Source organism: Macrotis lagotis, chromosome X (assembly GCF_037893015.1).
Source record: "Macrotis lagotis isolate mMagLag1 chromosome X, bilby.v1.9.chrom.fasta, whole genome shotgun sequence".
Taxonomy (NCBI): Eukaryota; Metazoa; Chordata; class Mammalia; order Peramelemorphia; family Peramelidae; genus Macrotis; species Macrotis lagotis.
The window spans coordinates 227,842,389-227,855,459 of record NC_133666.1 but is presented as its reverse complement, the minus strand read 5'-3'; the positions used below and the strand labels follow the sequence as shown (position 1 = coordinate 227,855,459).

The window sequence follows — 13,071 nt, the reverse complement described above, 5'->3', positions numbered from 1 at the left end:
TGAATATTAAATTTGACTCATGTTCCTGTGATTAATGGATTGCTTGTCTAGATAGGGAAGTTGGTTGGGTTTATGTGAGTTTTCTCATCATTCTTCACTGAATGAAGCTAAAACTGCTATCTCTGCTATGGCTAGAGTGCACTTACCTCAGATGATGTACCTGTGAATTTGAGTTGCTTTTGAAATGATTTTTTAAATTAGCGAATGTTTGATGAATTTTAAAAAATCACAAATGCTGCAATTTTCATTGCTAAATGTTCTGATAACCAAATTTACATTAGCTATCATCTTAGAGGAACCCCTTATAGAATCTTTTTTTATGTGGGCATGAGAAAAGGAATAGGAAAAACACACTCTGAGTTGGCATTAGGAAAGATGAATGGACGCTGGATTGATAGCTCTCTCCCCTCAAAAACCAGAGTTCAGAGACAAATCTGATATAAGGTAATAAATCTTGAAAAATAGTAGCAAAGATGGTATTGCAAAATTGTGCATGGTTTGTAAATAAGAATGGTGTCAATGGGTCCTAACCTTGAAGATAAGAAAGATTTGGTGATTCATATAGAAAAGTGACTATGGATCCAGGAGGCAGCACTAATGTGTATTTGCCAGTAGGCAGCATTAATGTGTGTGAGCCAATTGGGAGGCATTATTTTTCTGTAAAGAGTTTTATAGAATGTTATGTTGTCTCAAAAGGTTCCCCACATTTTGGAGCCTATTCACCACTAAAACCTCCACTTTTTTTCAGGGGTAATTTAGCCTGAATAATGTGTTGACTATACCTTTTAAAAAATCAGTAGAATTCATGCATTTCCTCTTTCCTTGTAATCTTGAGTCTGTTTCTTTCATAAAATAGAACCACCAAGCATGTCCCCTTTTATTACATCCTAAGTTGGTGAGGAACATGCCAGTCTACCAAAGGTAAACCTGTCAAATTCATTTTATTTTCTCAAGGTATTGGTTATAGACTTAGAGTCACATTATATAGACTATAATAATGGAACATGATCAGGACTAAGGGAAGTGATTCAAACAAGATGCCACAGATTATAAAAAGCCACTGAAATCCCATCTCTTTTAGAACATGCAAACTCTTTCTACATAGAACTATTTAGGAACCTTTCACTGTCATTCAATCAATCAATCAAATTTAAGCTTGCTTTTATATCACACTTCTTCAGAGTAAAATAAGAATCTTAGGGTCTAGTGAACAAGTACGTGATTGCCACTGTTAGAAAAATGTTTCAACTTATTCACCACTTCCATGTGACAAGACCTATTTCAGTTTTTCTTACAAAAATAGTTCACAAGAATAAACATGGAAACTGCTGCTGCTTTTAATGAGATTCCCAAATAAGACAATAATTTCTATTTATTTATACTCAAATGGTTCAGTGATTTTACTGATTCAGGACATTCTTCCAATGAGACCAGGAATAATCCATCTATACTTGCTTATTCTCTCAAAAGTTCACTACTTACTCAAGGCCTTCTTTGTCTTCTCCTTATGAAACCAGTGGAGTATTCTAGCTGTCCACCTGTTATCCCTCATTCTCGCCATATATTAACCCATTTTATTTTACTATTATACAATTCCTTAATTTCTTTACTACTTTTTCAGAGTTTCCCTGTGGTCATATGCTGTAACTTGCTCACATTTATCCTATGACTTTCCATTGTCTTCTGTGATTAATCATCTTTAATTCTCCAAGATGGACCTTTAATTTTGCAAGAATCTTGCAATTTTCAGAAACCAATATAGCCTACACTCCTCATCCTATGCAACTCTGACCCTAGCTCACTGATCATCAGTACTATGTCACAGATATACATGATATTCAACAAGTTCACAAAAGTGTTCATACCAATATATGTTGAGTGGCTAGATGATTCACTTGGGTAAGAGTGTTGGACATGGGATCAAGAAGAATCGCATTCAAATCCTCCTTCAGTTTCATTACCTGGAAAACTGGAAAATCATAGTACCTACCTCTTAGAATTGTTGTGAAGGTCAAATGCGATAATTTCTTTTCAAACATTAAAACACCATATAAATGCTAGTTGATATCTATGTTATCTTAGCTGGTAGGGATCTTGAAATCTGGGTAATAGACATTCTTCTTCTATTTGGTCTTATCAATGAACAGTCCAAACTCCTCATTTATGTTGCATATCAAAAATAATGAATAGTTAATGTCATAAATAAAAGTGTACATTTTGTCATCTTAGAAACACAAAAGATTATGAGGTTAGAGACTATGTTGTTCTATTTAAAAAAAACTCAAAATGAAATGTATGTAAACTACTTTGAAAACCTTTTCCTAAATGTGTTATCTTGCTAGTGTTACTTAGAACCTATCATAATGTCTTATATGTGGTAGGCACTTAATACATGCCCCCTAAACCATCTAAAGTACCTTTATAGACCACCAGAGATGTGTGGATCATATTTTGAAAACCCCTGCCTTAGTGCAACCTGTGCTTGTACCATATAAGCAGCCATATGTGTCTCAAAAGTATAGATGGTGGTCACTTTTATCACTGGAGCACAAATGTGTGTGCCTGTACCTAGTAGTAGCAGTGGTGTATTTTCTAGGTTTGGCTCTAGTGTGACTTATAACTACTCTATAGTGAGTACCTGCAAAAAATGTTAAGATGAGGCCATATAGTTTAATACCATATCTCTGATGAATTGTTTTGAAATCACTTGGGTTCTGATGGATATTTTAGGGAAGTTAGATATATATGGGAAGATTTTTTTTCTGCATTACTAATATCCAATGTCCCAGGAGCATAAAAAGATCCATCACTCCACTAAGATGCTTTATCATGATTCAATGATTTTATAGGAAACCTGAAATGAATTTGGTTTTGACAAGGATTTAGCAGTGGGAATAAATCTGAAGTAAAAGAAAATACCATCCCATATTGTATCTGCATGTATTTTTTCACCCAGTGAGTACCTGAAAATATTTCTGGAACTCTGTTATCTCTTCCTTTTGTTCTTCAAGTACAGCAAACTACCTGCCATAGACAGGGAAATACACACCTACTCCACCTCTACCATCACTGTTTCTGCAGAATTCATCAATGAATATAAAGTTTAGGAGGTTTGTCATTCTAATTTTCACATGTTGAAGCTCAGAATTAAAAAATAATGAAGTATATTGAGAAAGTCTCAGAGTTTTCCTCTCTTCTTCTCCAATATTCTACCCCTGGCTCTAACACCACAGCAGGAGATGCATGTTTAATGTGAAAAATGGTGGTGAGATACACTAGATTTTATGTCTTGCTAGAAAATTTAGAGTCTGAATAAGGTATCAAGCAATGAACCAATAGGATATTCTATGTGATTCAGGTGAAAGGGGAGGGGAGGAGGGAGGACATGCTACAGGATTTGTGAGTCATTATTTCAAATGCTTGTGTAAATATGGTTTAGTTCATCATCACTTTTTCAAATTATGTTTATGTTTGGCTCCAAAGTATAGCCTCTGCTTCTTATTTGAAATGCCACTGACTGAACTAGCATTTTCATTAATATAAGAGTGTTCACCACCCCAGACAATCATGGAACTATGGTAGTCTTTTCTCTCCAATGAAGATGGACTTCAGTTACAAGTCCCATTGCCTCCAGTTTTACTTCATGACCAAAATTATTTAAAGTAAAATAACTCTGTATTCCACCTAATATATGTGTCTTTCTATAATAATTAGTCTGGTTATGTTAAATGTAATTCACATAAAACTAAAGGTAGTAGAAATCACAATGTAATTCAGTTGTCCAGAATATTCTGAAGGTCAGACACATTAAATACTTTGAAGTGAATCTTAACTTTGTAATGATGCTTCCTTTCTTGAAGATTATACCAATTTTACCTGGAATATATACATGTACACATGAAACCACATGGTGACATGGCTACAAGAAGGGGAGAGAAACAGTGCATAGTTCCAGATCCTAAAGATCAAACTATACTTCCCCATCAAAATATTTCATCAGCATTTTAGAAGTATTTTAGAAGTTATGTATCTTGTTTAAAAAGGAAACTTTTGGGGTAGCTAGGTGGTGCAGTGGATAGAGCACCAGCCTTGGAGTCAGGAGTACCTGGGTTCAAATCTGACCTCAGATACTTAATAATTACCTAGCCTTGGGCAAGCCACTTAACCCCATTGCCTTTCAAAATCTTAAAAAAAAAAAAAAAAAGGAAACTTTCAACTAACCTATTTGACAATTTTAGACTGAGCTTGACAGGAAAACAAACAACAAGTTCAAGATGATAACTCCCTACTCACAAAAAATGAGTATTTTCAAATAATTCTTAATGATTCTGATTGGATGTTCCAATTTCATCTGATTACTTCTTCTGGTTTATACATCTAAAGAATGGGAGATAGCTGCTGTACCATTTCCTTACATATCCTTCAGACCTTTGTTTCTAAGATTGATATAAACAGTACAAAATCCTTTATTATATAGCTAGTAAAAATCAAAGTCACATAGGAAGTATAGTAACTTGCACCATATGTGTAGATTCTGATGAATGTGGAGGAGGAATTTAGGATTCGACAGAGATGTGAAGTCAGGTATTCAGTAGGGGAGGTGAGGATCTATCTAAAACACACGTTGTCTTTCCAGTTAGAATGCGAGCTCCTTGTGGTGAGGGGTTATTGGTTTGCCTTTCTCAGGATTAGAACATAGTAAGCATTTAATAAATATTTGCTGACTGATTGAATCAGGAGACCTGGAGGGGATCAAGAAGCCAAGTCATAAATGGGAAGATTTAAATTCAGGGAAACTACTACAAATGGTAATTAGGATAATCAGCATGAAATGTGCCTTCAGGTTAAGATGGTGTAAGGACAAGACACCACTTCCTAGGTGGGTAAACCCTCAGGGCACTAGCACAAATTAGATGGAGAAGAGCTGTGTGAAGGAAATCATTCAACCATCTGGGAGTATCTTGTTTTAACCATTCATTCATTCAACCAAAACTGCTCTAAATTTACTATGATCTCTTCATTGTCAAACTGAATGTCCTTATCTCAGTCCTTATCCTTCTTGACCTTTCTGTAGCCTTTGATAACCTTCTTCTCTTTGATATTCTCTTCTCTTTAGGTCCTCTAATTTGCTCTCTCCTAGTTTTTCTCCTATCTTCTTGTCCATTCTCAGTCTCCTTTGCTGTATCTTCTTCCAAGGAAAATTTACTAACTGTAGGAATCCACTAAACCTCTTCTCAACCCCTTCCCTTTCCCCTCCTCATGATAGGGAATGTTAGCAAGGTAACAGGAACTTCAAACATAAATTCTTGGCCCATTTGTCATTGTTCTAATTGAAGAAGCAAAAATGGACTGGCTATTCATTTTGAATGAGTACATGCAGAAATTTATTCTTGATCACAGATCTCTTTTATATGTACCATGTAAGTGCATGTGAAGAAATAAAAATAAAATAATGAATTTAATAAATTAATAAACAATTCAAAGCAAATAAATAATAAATGAGAAAATAAAATAAATGAATAAATGAAATAAAAAATTAAAAAGAGTTTGCCCCAAACTGCAAATCAAAACACTACCACCACCAAAAACAGACCAATTAGAAAACTTCTATTGTGTGCATATATTATCAATGTCTTCTAATGTAAGCACTCAACCTTTTGCTTGAGCATGCACTGCTGCATAAGCAGCAATAAGAGGTTCTGTCATTGTATAGTTTCCTAAACCCAAATCCTAATAAGAAGCAAAATGAAGAAAGAAAGAAAGTGATAATAAAAAAAGCAATTTTAGCTTTTCATCAAAACCCTTTATTAGCATGATTGTTAATTTTTAACATGCCATAAAACATTCTAGAGACAAAGTGTAGGTCTTGGAAGGAAGAGAAGGAAGAGGAGATGAGCTCTATTTTCTTAGTTCTTTTTTCCTATTGAGAAATGTGTTTATTACCCCCTGCTTTGCTCTTCACATATTGTACCCTGTTGGAAATGCTAATGCTATTATTTTTCTAGTCTTCCAAGCTCATATATTTGACATTTGCCTCCTTTCCTCCCACAGTTAGCTGCTGGCCAGTTTGGTCACTCTTTTCTCTCCATCATTTCTAGAATTTCTCAAGACTATTTTTTCTTCTTCAACCCACACTGGGGTCATTTTGTCTTTTAACTCTGTAACCTTATTCTTGTTGTTCCCCTCATTTCTCACCTTGCAGAGGCCCAGAAAGAGGAGATAAAAAATGAAAGGAAAATGTGTGAGTGCCTTCTCACCTGGATTTTTGGATTTAACCATCCTATTTGTAACCTCACTCACCAGGGAAAAACCATATTTCATTTGTTTTGTTGATTGGGCTGTCTGCTCTGCCTGTTTTAAAGGACTAATGAGTTTAGGGAAAGGGATTGCAGACATATTATATAAATAGACATTGGTCTGATCTTATAGCTTTAAATTGCAGAGACAAGAGTATGGCAAAAGAAGGAATCAAACTTCTCAGATCTGGAATAGACTCGAGAATATGAAATTAGGATATTAGGAGCTTTAGCTCCTAAATATTTCCTGGACTATTTTTGGTTCATTGCAAGATTAGAGCTGTAAAGTCTTTTACAATTGTTTCTCTCTCTCTTTGACGTCATCAATGTATAAACTATTCTAGTTCTGCTCATTTTACTTTGCATGAATTCATAAACTCTTCCCAGTTTCTTCTGAAATTTTCCATTTTACAATCTCTTTTGACACAGAAATATTCTCTTGCATCCATATACCACCATTTGTTAAACTCTTCCTAAATAAGAGGAAAACCCCTTAGCTTTCAATTTCTGGCTACCATGAAAAGAACTGCTATAAATATTTTTTGTACATATAGAATCTTTTTCTCCTTTTGTAGCTTTCTTTGGGTCATAAACCTAGTAGTGGTATAATGGGGGCAAAGGTCATATACAATTATGTAGGTATCTAAATATTTCAAATTACTTTCAAGAATGGCTGGACCAATTCATAGCTCCACCAACAATGCACACTAGTGTGCTCATTTTCTCACAGCCCTTACAATACTGGCTATTTTCCACTTTTGTTATCATTGTCAATTTGATAGGCATGAGTTTGAATCTTTAAAGTGACAAATTTAATTTTTCTATTTCTTAGTGATGTAAAACAGTTTTTCCCCACATAGATCATGAAGTAGTTCAGACTATAAAGAAAAAGAAAATGAATTCTGACCATAGAGAAGGGAAACAAATCAACTATGTGTCAAGACAAGTTTCTTGCCTAAGAAGAAAGGATAAAGGTTTTTTAAGACTTGCTAAACATTTTAAAACAAATTGTTTTTTTTTTTATTTCTTACCTTCTCTAGATGATGCTTCTATTCTTCTGTGTTCCTGTCCCAGACCTTGTCTGTCATGGTACAGGCATTACTGATTTAACATCCTAAATCCTAAAATAAAGTTTTACTCAAAATAATGTTTGAGATCATTGAGTTCCATAGGAATAAGATGTTCATTTTGTTTGTTCAGTTGTTTTTCAGTTGTGTCCAACCCTTGATGATACAATTTGGGATTGCTTAGCAAAAATACTGGAGTGATTTGCCATTTCCTATCCATAACATTTTGTAATGAGGAAAGTGAGGAAAGCAAGCTTAAATCACTTACTCATGATTACAAACTTAGTAAGTATCTGAGGATTAATTTGAACTCACAAAGGTGAATCTTCCTGACTCCTGTCCAGAACTATACCCTGCATTACCTTTTATTAGACAATTGATTGAAAAGCTTTACTATATGAAAAGCATTATACTATATGCATATATAATTATATAACATGGTATTTTTGTGAGATGATATTGTTCAGGAAAACTTACATATGGTGTTCCTGTAGCTAATTCAATTTAAATCCTTCTAAATAGAACTTTAAATATAGTCCATTCACGAAGCAAATGTAATATTTACAATAACAACCACCAGAGATACTGATGTTTTCTTTGCTAACTTTCACACTTTGTATGAGTAAATAACTTTGGCTGGTTGGTATATTTTTTAACATAATTGCAAGGGAACAACACTTTTTAAGAGGTTTAAAAGAATTTGTGGAAACCTTTAATTTGCTTATAAGATGTATAGCTAAATTAGTAATAATTGCCCTCAAGGCTAATCAGTCACAAGATATTAAAAAAAGTTAGGAGCCTCATTTAATCTACTCAATAAGAACAAAGTTTAAAAGAGTAGCAAGTTTGCAGTCCTCTTTTAAGAGCTCTTGTTCTGACTTTTGCTTTAACATTTGCTCTTCTTTTCTGGGCCTAGGCAGAACAATTGTGAATTCCTGACATGGCCTCTGAGAATACTTCTATGGTACTGCCAGCAGCTGATGGAGATGAAGTATCTTAAAGACAATCAAGAGTAGTCAAAAAGGAGGGAAAATGAATGAATTTCTCGATGCTAAACTATCTATCTGATGTCCAGCCCTTCTAAAATCTAGTCAAGACTATTGCTGTGTTAGAACTTTCAGAGATATAGTATCAGTTCAAAGAAAAGTCTTTACTTGTTTGAAACTCTTGCCTAATGACATCTTTATTCATGTGAAAATACAGAATGATTTTCAACTCTATGATTATGTTTATGTTCATCAGAAATGTTATTTGCCTCCACAGAGTCTGGTTGCAATGAGACAGCTATGTAATAGATATTAAATAAACATGGAATTTTATACATTCAGAATATTTGGTTTCTTCTTGTGATTTTGATAACTACATATGCAAGCATTGTTGGCGCATCCTTATTTACAAACTAAACATTTTGCTTATAGTTAAGTAATTGTAAGTAGCTTATTTTAAGATAACTTTTGTTTTCAATGTTTAATATGAAACTGGCAAAAAAATTGTTCTTTGAGGGCACATACATGTTTCTCTTTCAATAGCATGCATTCTGCTATTTTTGACCTACTACCATGAGGTTTATAAACTAATAAGAATTTTATTTCTGTTTTAATGTGTTTTTTCTAAGATAAATAAATTATTTTTAATGAACTAAGTGTATAAAAGACCTATATTATAACCTCTGCTGATATTGATCTATGGAAAATGACTCTTAAAAGGAATTTTGAGGAAATTATTTTTGGGCAAGGTTGATTTTACTGTATGAAATTTGGTAACAGTAAATTTATAAAGATCTCCCTTACCTTCTAATACACATAAAAAAGGAAGAATTGAAGTCATAATTCAAACTTTTCTTTTACAATGCTTCCTATAATTGTCTTAATTCTTGAATATTTCCATTTTACCTTGTATATAACTTGTTTTGTTAGCCTTTAGGCAATGATCTATAAGGATTTTATCAATTTCGGCAGCATGATTTTGGGTGATTAGACCCCCTAGCTGAGGGATTTCCTTATAGTGAAATGTTAGCACAAAAATAGCAACATACATTCCCTTACATTCTTGGATTTCACTTTTATTCACAAATACTTGCAAAGAAATATTACTGAGCTAGCTTCTTATCCTGGTAGGACAATGCTTCCTTTGACATACCCCCCCCCAATATATGCTAGTCTTTTTTCCTACTATGTGCATCTTCTATGATTATGGAAGGCAGGTAGAGACTATATGTATACCTCCAGCCTTTTATACTAATGAGTTGATGTCTTTGAATCCTTCTTCTTTATCACTACTTTCAACTCTCAAGCATTTTACCTGGCAGGGAAATAAGACATTATTTTCATTTACAGCTTCTGTAACTTCCCTTTGAGACCTTTGTCCCTTTTGATTTCCCATTACTTTAATTATGGGTTGATCCCTTGGCATGTACAGTCTTAGTCACAACTATGTAAGCACCCCTCTGAATCTATTGCCTCAACTTCTATTACTTTGACCACCAACAGGTCCCAACCCAAGCCTCATATGGACATTATTTGGGCTTTGATGGCTCGGAGTGAATGAAAATGACAATTGATTTTGTTTTGTATAGAAATGCTGAGAGTTTTCTCCTGTCAGATTAATTTTTTTAATTAGGTAAAAAAGGCTATTTTGGGTGGGGAAAGGTGTGGGGGGGTCTCATTTCTTACCTAGCCTTAATCACTGAATGGGAGACCTGGAAAAGCCTTTACCGTAAAAAATCCAGTCTCCCACTGCATAGGGCCATCTCTACTCATCCTGATCTACATTTTGCCACTGGTCCCAGATGGCTCTGGAGGCAAGAATCTAGAGGTGACATTTCACAGCCCTGCCTCACTTAAATCCAATTCCCTTGCAGGTAAAGATATTACCTTCCTGATGCCATTGGTCCTCTTTGAGTAGGAAAGACAAACAGCCACAGGAACAGCAACAACAAGTTATCTTGGCAGACCAGATTCACCACGAGTAGCTAGAGTTAACTCTGAAGGACTAAGGATTTTCTACTACTCTTGCTCACTGCCCTATTGATTATCAGCTAGATTTAGGGTTTTTTAAAGTTTTTTTTGTAAGGCAAACGGGGTTAAGTGGCTTGCCCAAGGCCACACAGCTAGGTAATTATTAAGTGTCTGAGACCAGGTTTGAACCCAGCTACTCCTGACTCCAGGGCCGGTGCTTTATCCATTATGCCACCTAGCCACCCCTATATTTAGTTTTTAGAAAGGATATTTAACAAGCAGGGATAGTAAAAACAGTTGCAATAGAAATATGACTCCAAAAGGGGGAATACCCTCCCTTTCATGTACAAAATCCTCAAAAGAATAGATTTTAAACAAGAGAGTATATGTGCCCAAAGCGTAAGGTAACTCCCTATGACCTGTTTAGTAGAAGTCCTTTATTCCCTACATGGAGTCATCATGAAGTTCTTGAAGTGTAGTGCTTGAGTTCATGCCATTTCAAGAGAAACTGATTGCTAAGTTTTCAGTGTATTTGCATCTTGGAAATCTGAAAAAAGCTATAAATCAGAACTTAATATATTATTTTGTTTATTGTCTAGAATAAAGAAAGAAATAAAAAGAATGCTAACCATGAAGATTAAATTGAAAAGTTCTTCCTATATTCCCATCTATCCATCCATCTAGCTGTTAAACAAATTTTGCCAGTTGGTCTCTGCTTAGGTGTTGCTCTCAGCTAAGTCTTTGTAGAGTTCTGAAGCTACTTCTCCTTGTTGCATATTGTTTTTCCTTTTTTGTTCTCTCAGCTCCCAATACACAATCTGCATCTGTCACTGCCATTCCAAGGAAACTGTTACTTTTGTTGATAGGAACTCTAGAATAATTGATATTTCGACATTCATAAGATTATTTCATGGAGTGCAAGATCTGGAAGACCTGAATTCAGTTCCAGCCTCAAGATACTTCCTAGCTTTGTGACCCTGGAAAAGTCACTTAATCCTGTTGCTTCAGTTTCCTCATCTATAATATGAGCTGGAGAAGGAAATGGAATCAATCCAGAAAACCTCTAAAGGGATCACAAATTGTCAGACAGTACTGAAAAAAGACTTGTAAGTTACCATTTAAGGAGGGAGGAAGGAATCTTAATCCTCCCCACAGAATAATTTTCTCTAAGGTTGTCCTCCAGTACTCGATTAGACCAAGACTTAATGAAATGTGCTATTTTGAACTGGCTTGCACTGTTAACACAGTCCCAAAGTGTCTAATTCTTTTAACCAGTCACAGAAGTATACTATGTGACATGATCTGTCTGTACCAATGATCAAAGAACTTAACTTCTAAATTGATTAAATATTTGCCAGACTCTTGATCTACTGATTGATTGTATTGATATTGATCCAATTTATTTGTCTCCACATTTGGAGATTACATTATAAGATACAATGGAAGGAGAAAGGGAATACTTTTGTTTTATCAGATGAGACAAGGCTACCTTAAATTGCAGTTTAGAATTAAATGTTAATGCAGGCAGATGTTGACAGAAATTCCACAAAAATTCTTTAACAGAGATGATCGCTAGTAATTACAGATGATCTATTTAAACCTTTCTATAAGTAAGGGTCAGCGACCATTTCTTGGGCTTGAATTGATGATTGTAAGTGCCAATTTGCTCACATGTTGTAAGTGGGAATTTTTTCTCCAAAAGTGCAACAAATATAAAAACAACCCATAAGATGATATATCTTTTCATATATCTTAAGACTTTTTAAATACTTTAATCTGATATTCACATTTTCAACTTTTCATTGTGATGGTCCTTAGGTATAAAATCCCTCTTTCTATCCCTGTCCCCCAAACCCACCATCCTCATCTTTTGAAATACTATTCAGCTTTCAAGGGGGAAAGAATCCAGTGATTTCACTGGTATGAGAATTTCTCCAATGATATTCGTCCAGTGAAGGTTATCTGCAATTTATAGTCTTAGAGCAATAGTGTCAAACTCACATAGAAATAGAAGTCATCAGTCCATCCAAAAAGATCTCTGTGGTTCACATATTGGTTTAGTTTTAAAATGTAATGCTTACCTATATTTTATTGTATTTTTAATTTATTTTGTTAAATGTTTCCCAATTATGGGGCAGCTAGGTAGTGCAGTAGATAGAGCACCGGCCCTGGAGTCAGGAGTACCTGAGTTCAAATCCAAACTCAGACACTTAATAATTACCTAGCTGTGTGGCTTTAGGCAAGTCACTTAATCCCATTTGCCTTGCCAAAAAATATAAGTAAAAAATGTTTCCAAATTACATTTAACCTGATTTTCAGGTTATTGAAATACCTATGTTTTACATCTTTGTCTTAGAAAGTTGCTAGGGACATGGAGGTACTAAGCCACTTGCCCAGAATCACATAACCAAAGCTCAATTACAGACAGATCTTACTGAATTGATCAGTTTTCCATTCACTATATAACATTGCCTCCTGTTTTAAACTGTGTTGTACAGTTTTTGTATGCTTCAATAATTTGAACTTTCCAATGTATATTACATATACTCTCCATCTAAATAAATAGACTTCATGAGTTACTATGGTCAAAAAAAAATTGTCAGCTGTTGGCTAACCTTTTGGTGTTGAATGTCTTAGACCTTAACCGAAGAAGTATTCCCATGCCAGATATAGTCCGTCATTGATCTTTTACTTGGGAGTTCCAACAACTTTATTTCTAGGTTTTGATTTGTTTAGCCCAGCATTTCACAT

At 34.6% G+C, this 13,071-nt stretch overlaps 1 long non-coding RNA gene across 1 annotated transcript in view; it reads left to right on the top strand.

Moving 5' to 3' along the window:
• Positions 1–8,739, top strand: part of LOC141501780 (uncharacterized) — a 52,574-nt gene extending 43,835 nt beyond the window's left edge. The window contains exon 3 of the long non-coding RNA XR_012472305.1: positions 8,280–8,739. This is a non-coding gene — a long non-coding RNA (uncharacterized LOC141501780). The remainder of the gene's footprint in view (positions 1–8,279) is intronic.
• The last annotated feature ends 4,332 nt before the right edge of the window (positions 8,740–13,071 follow it).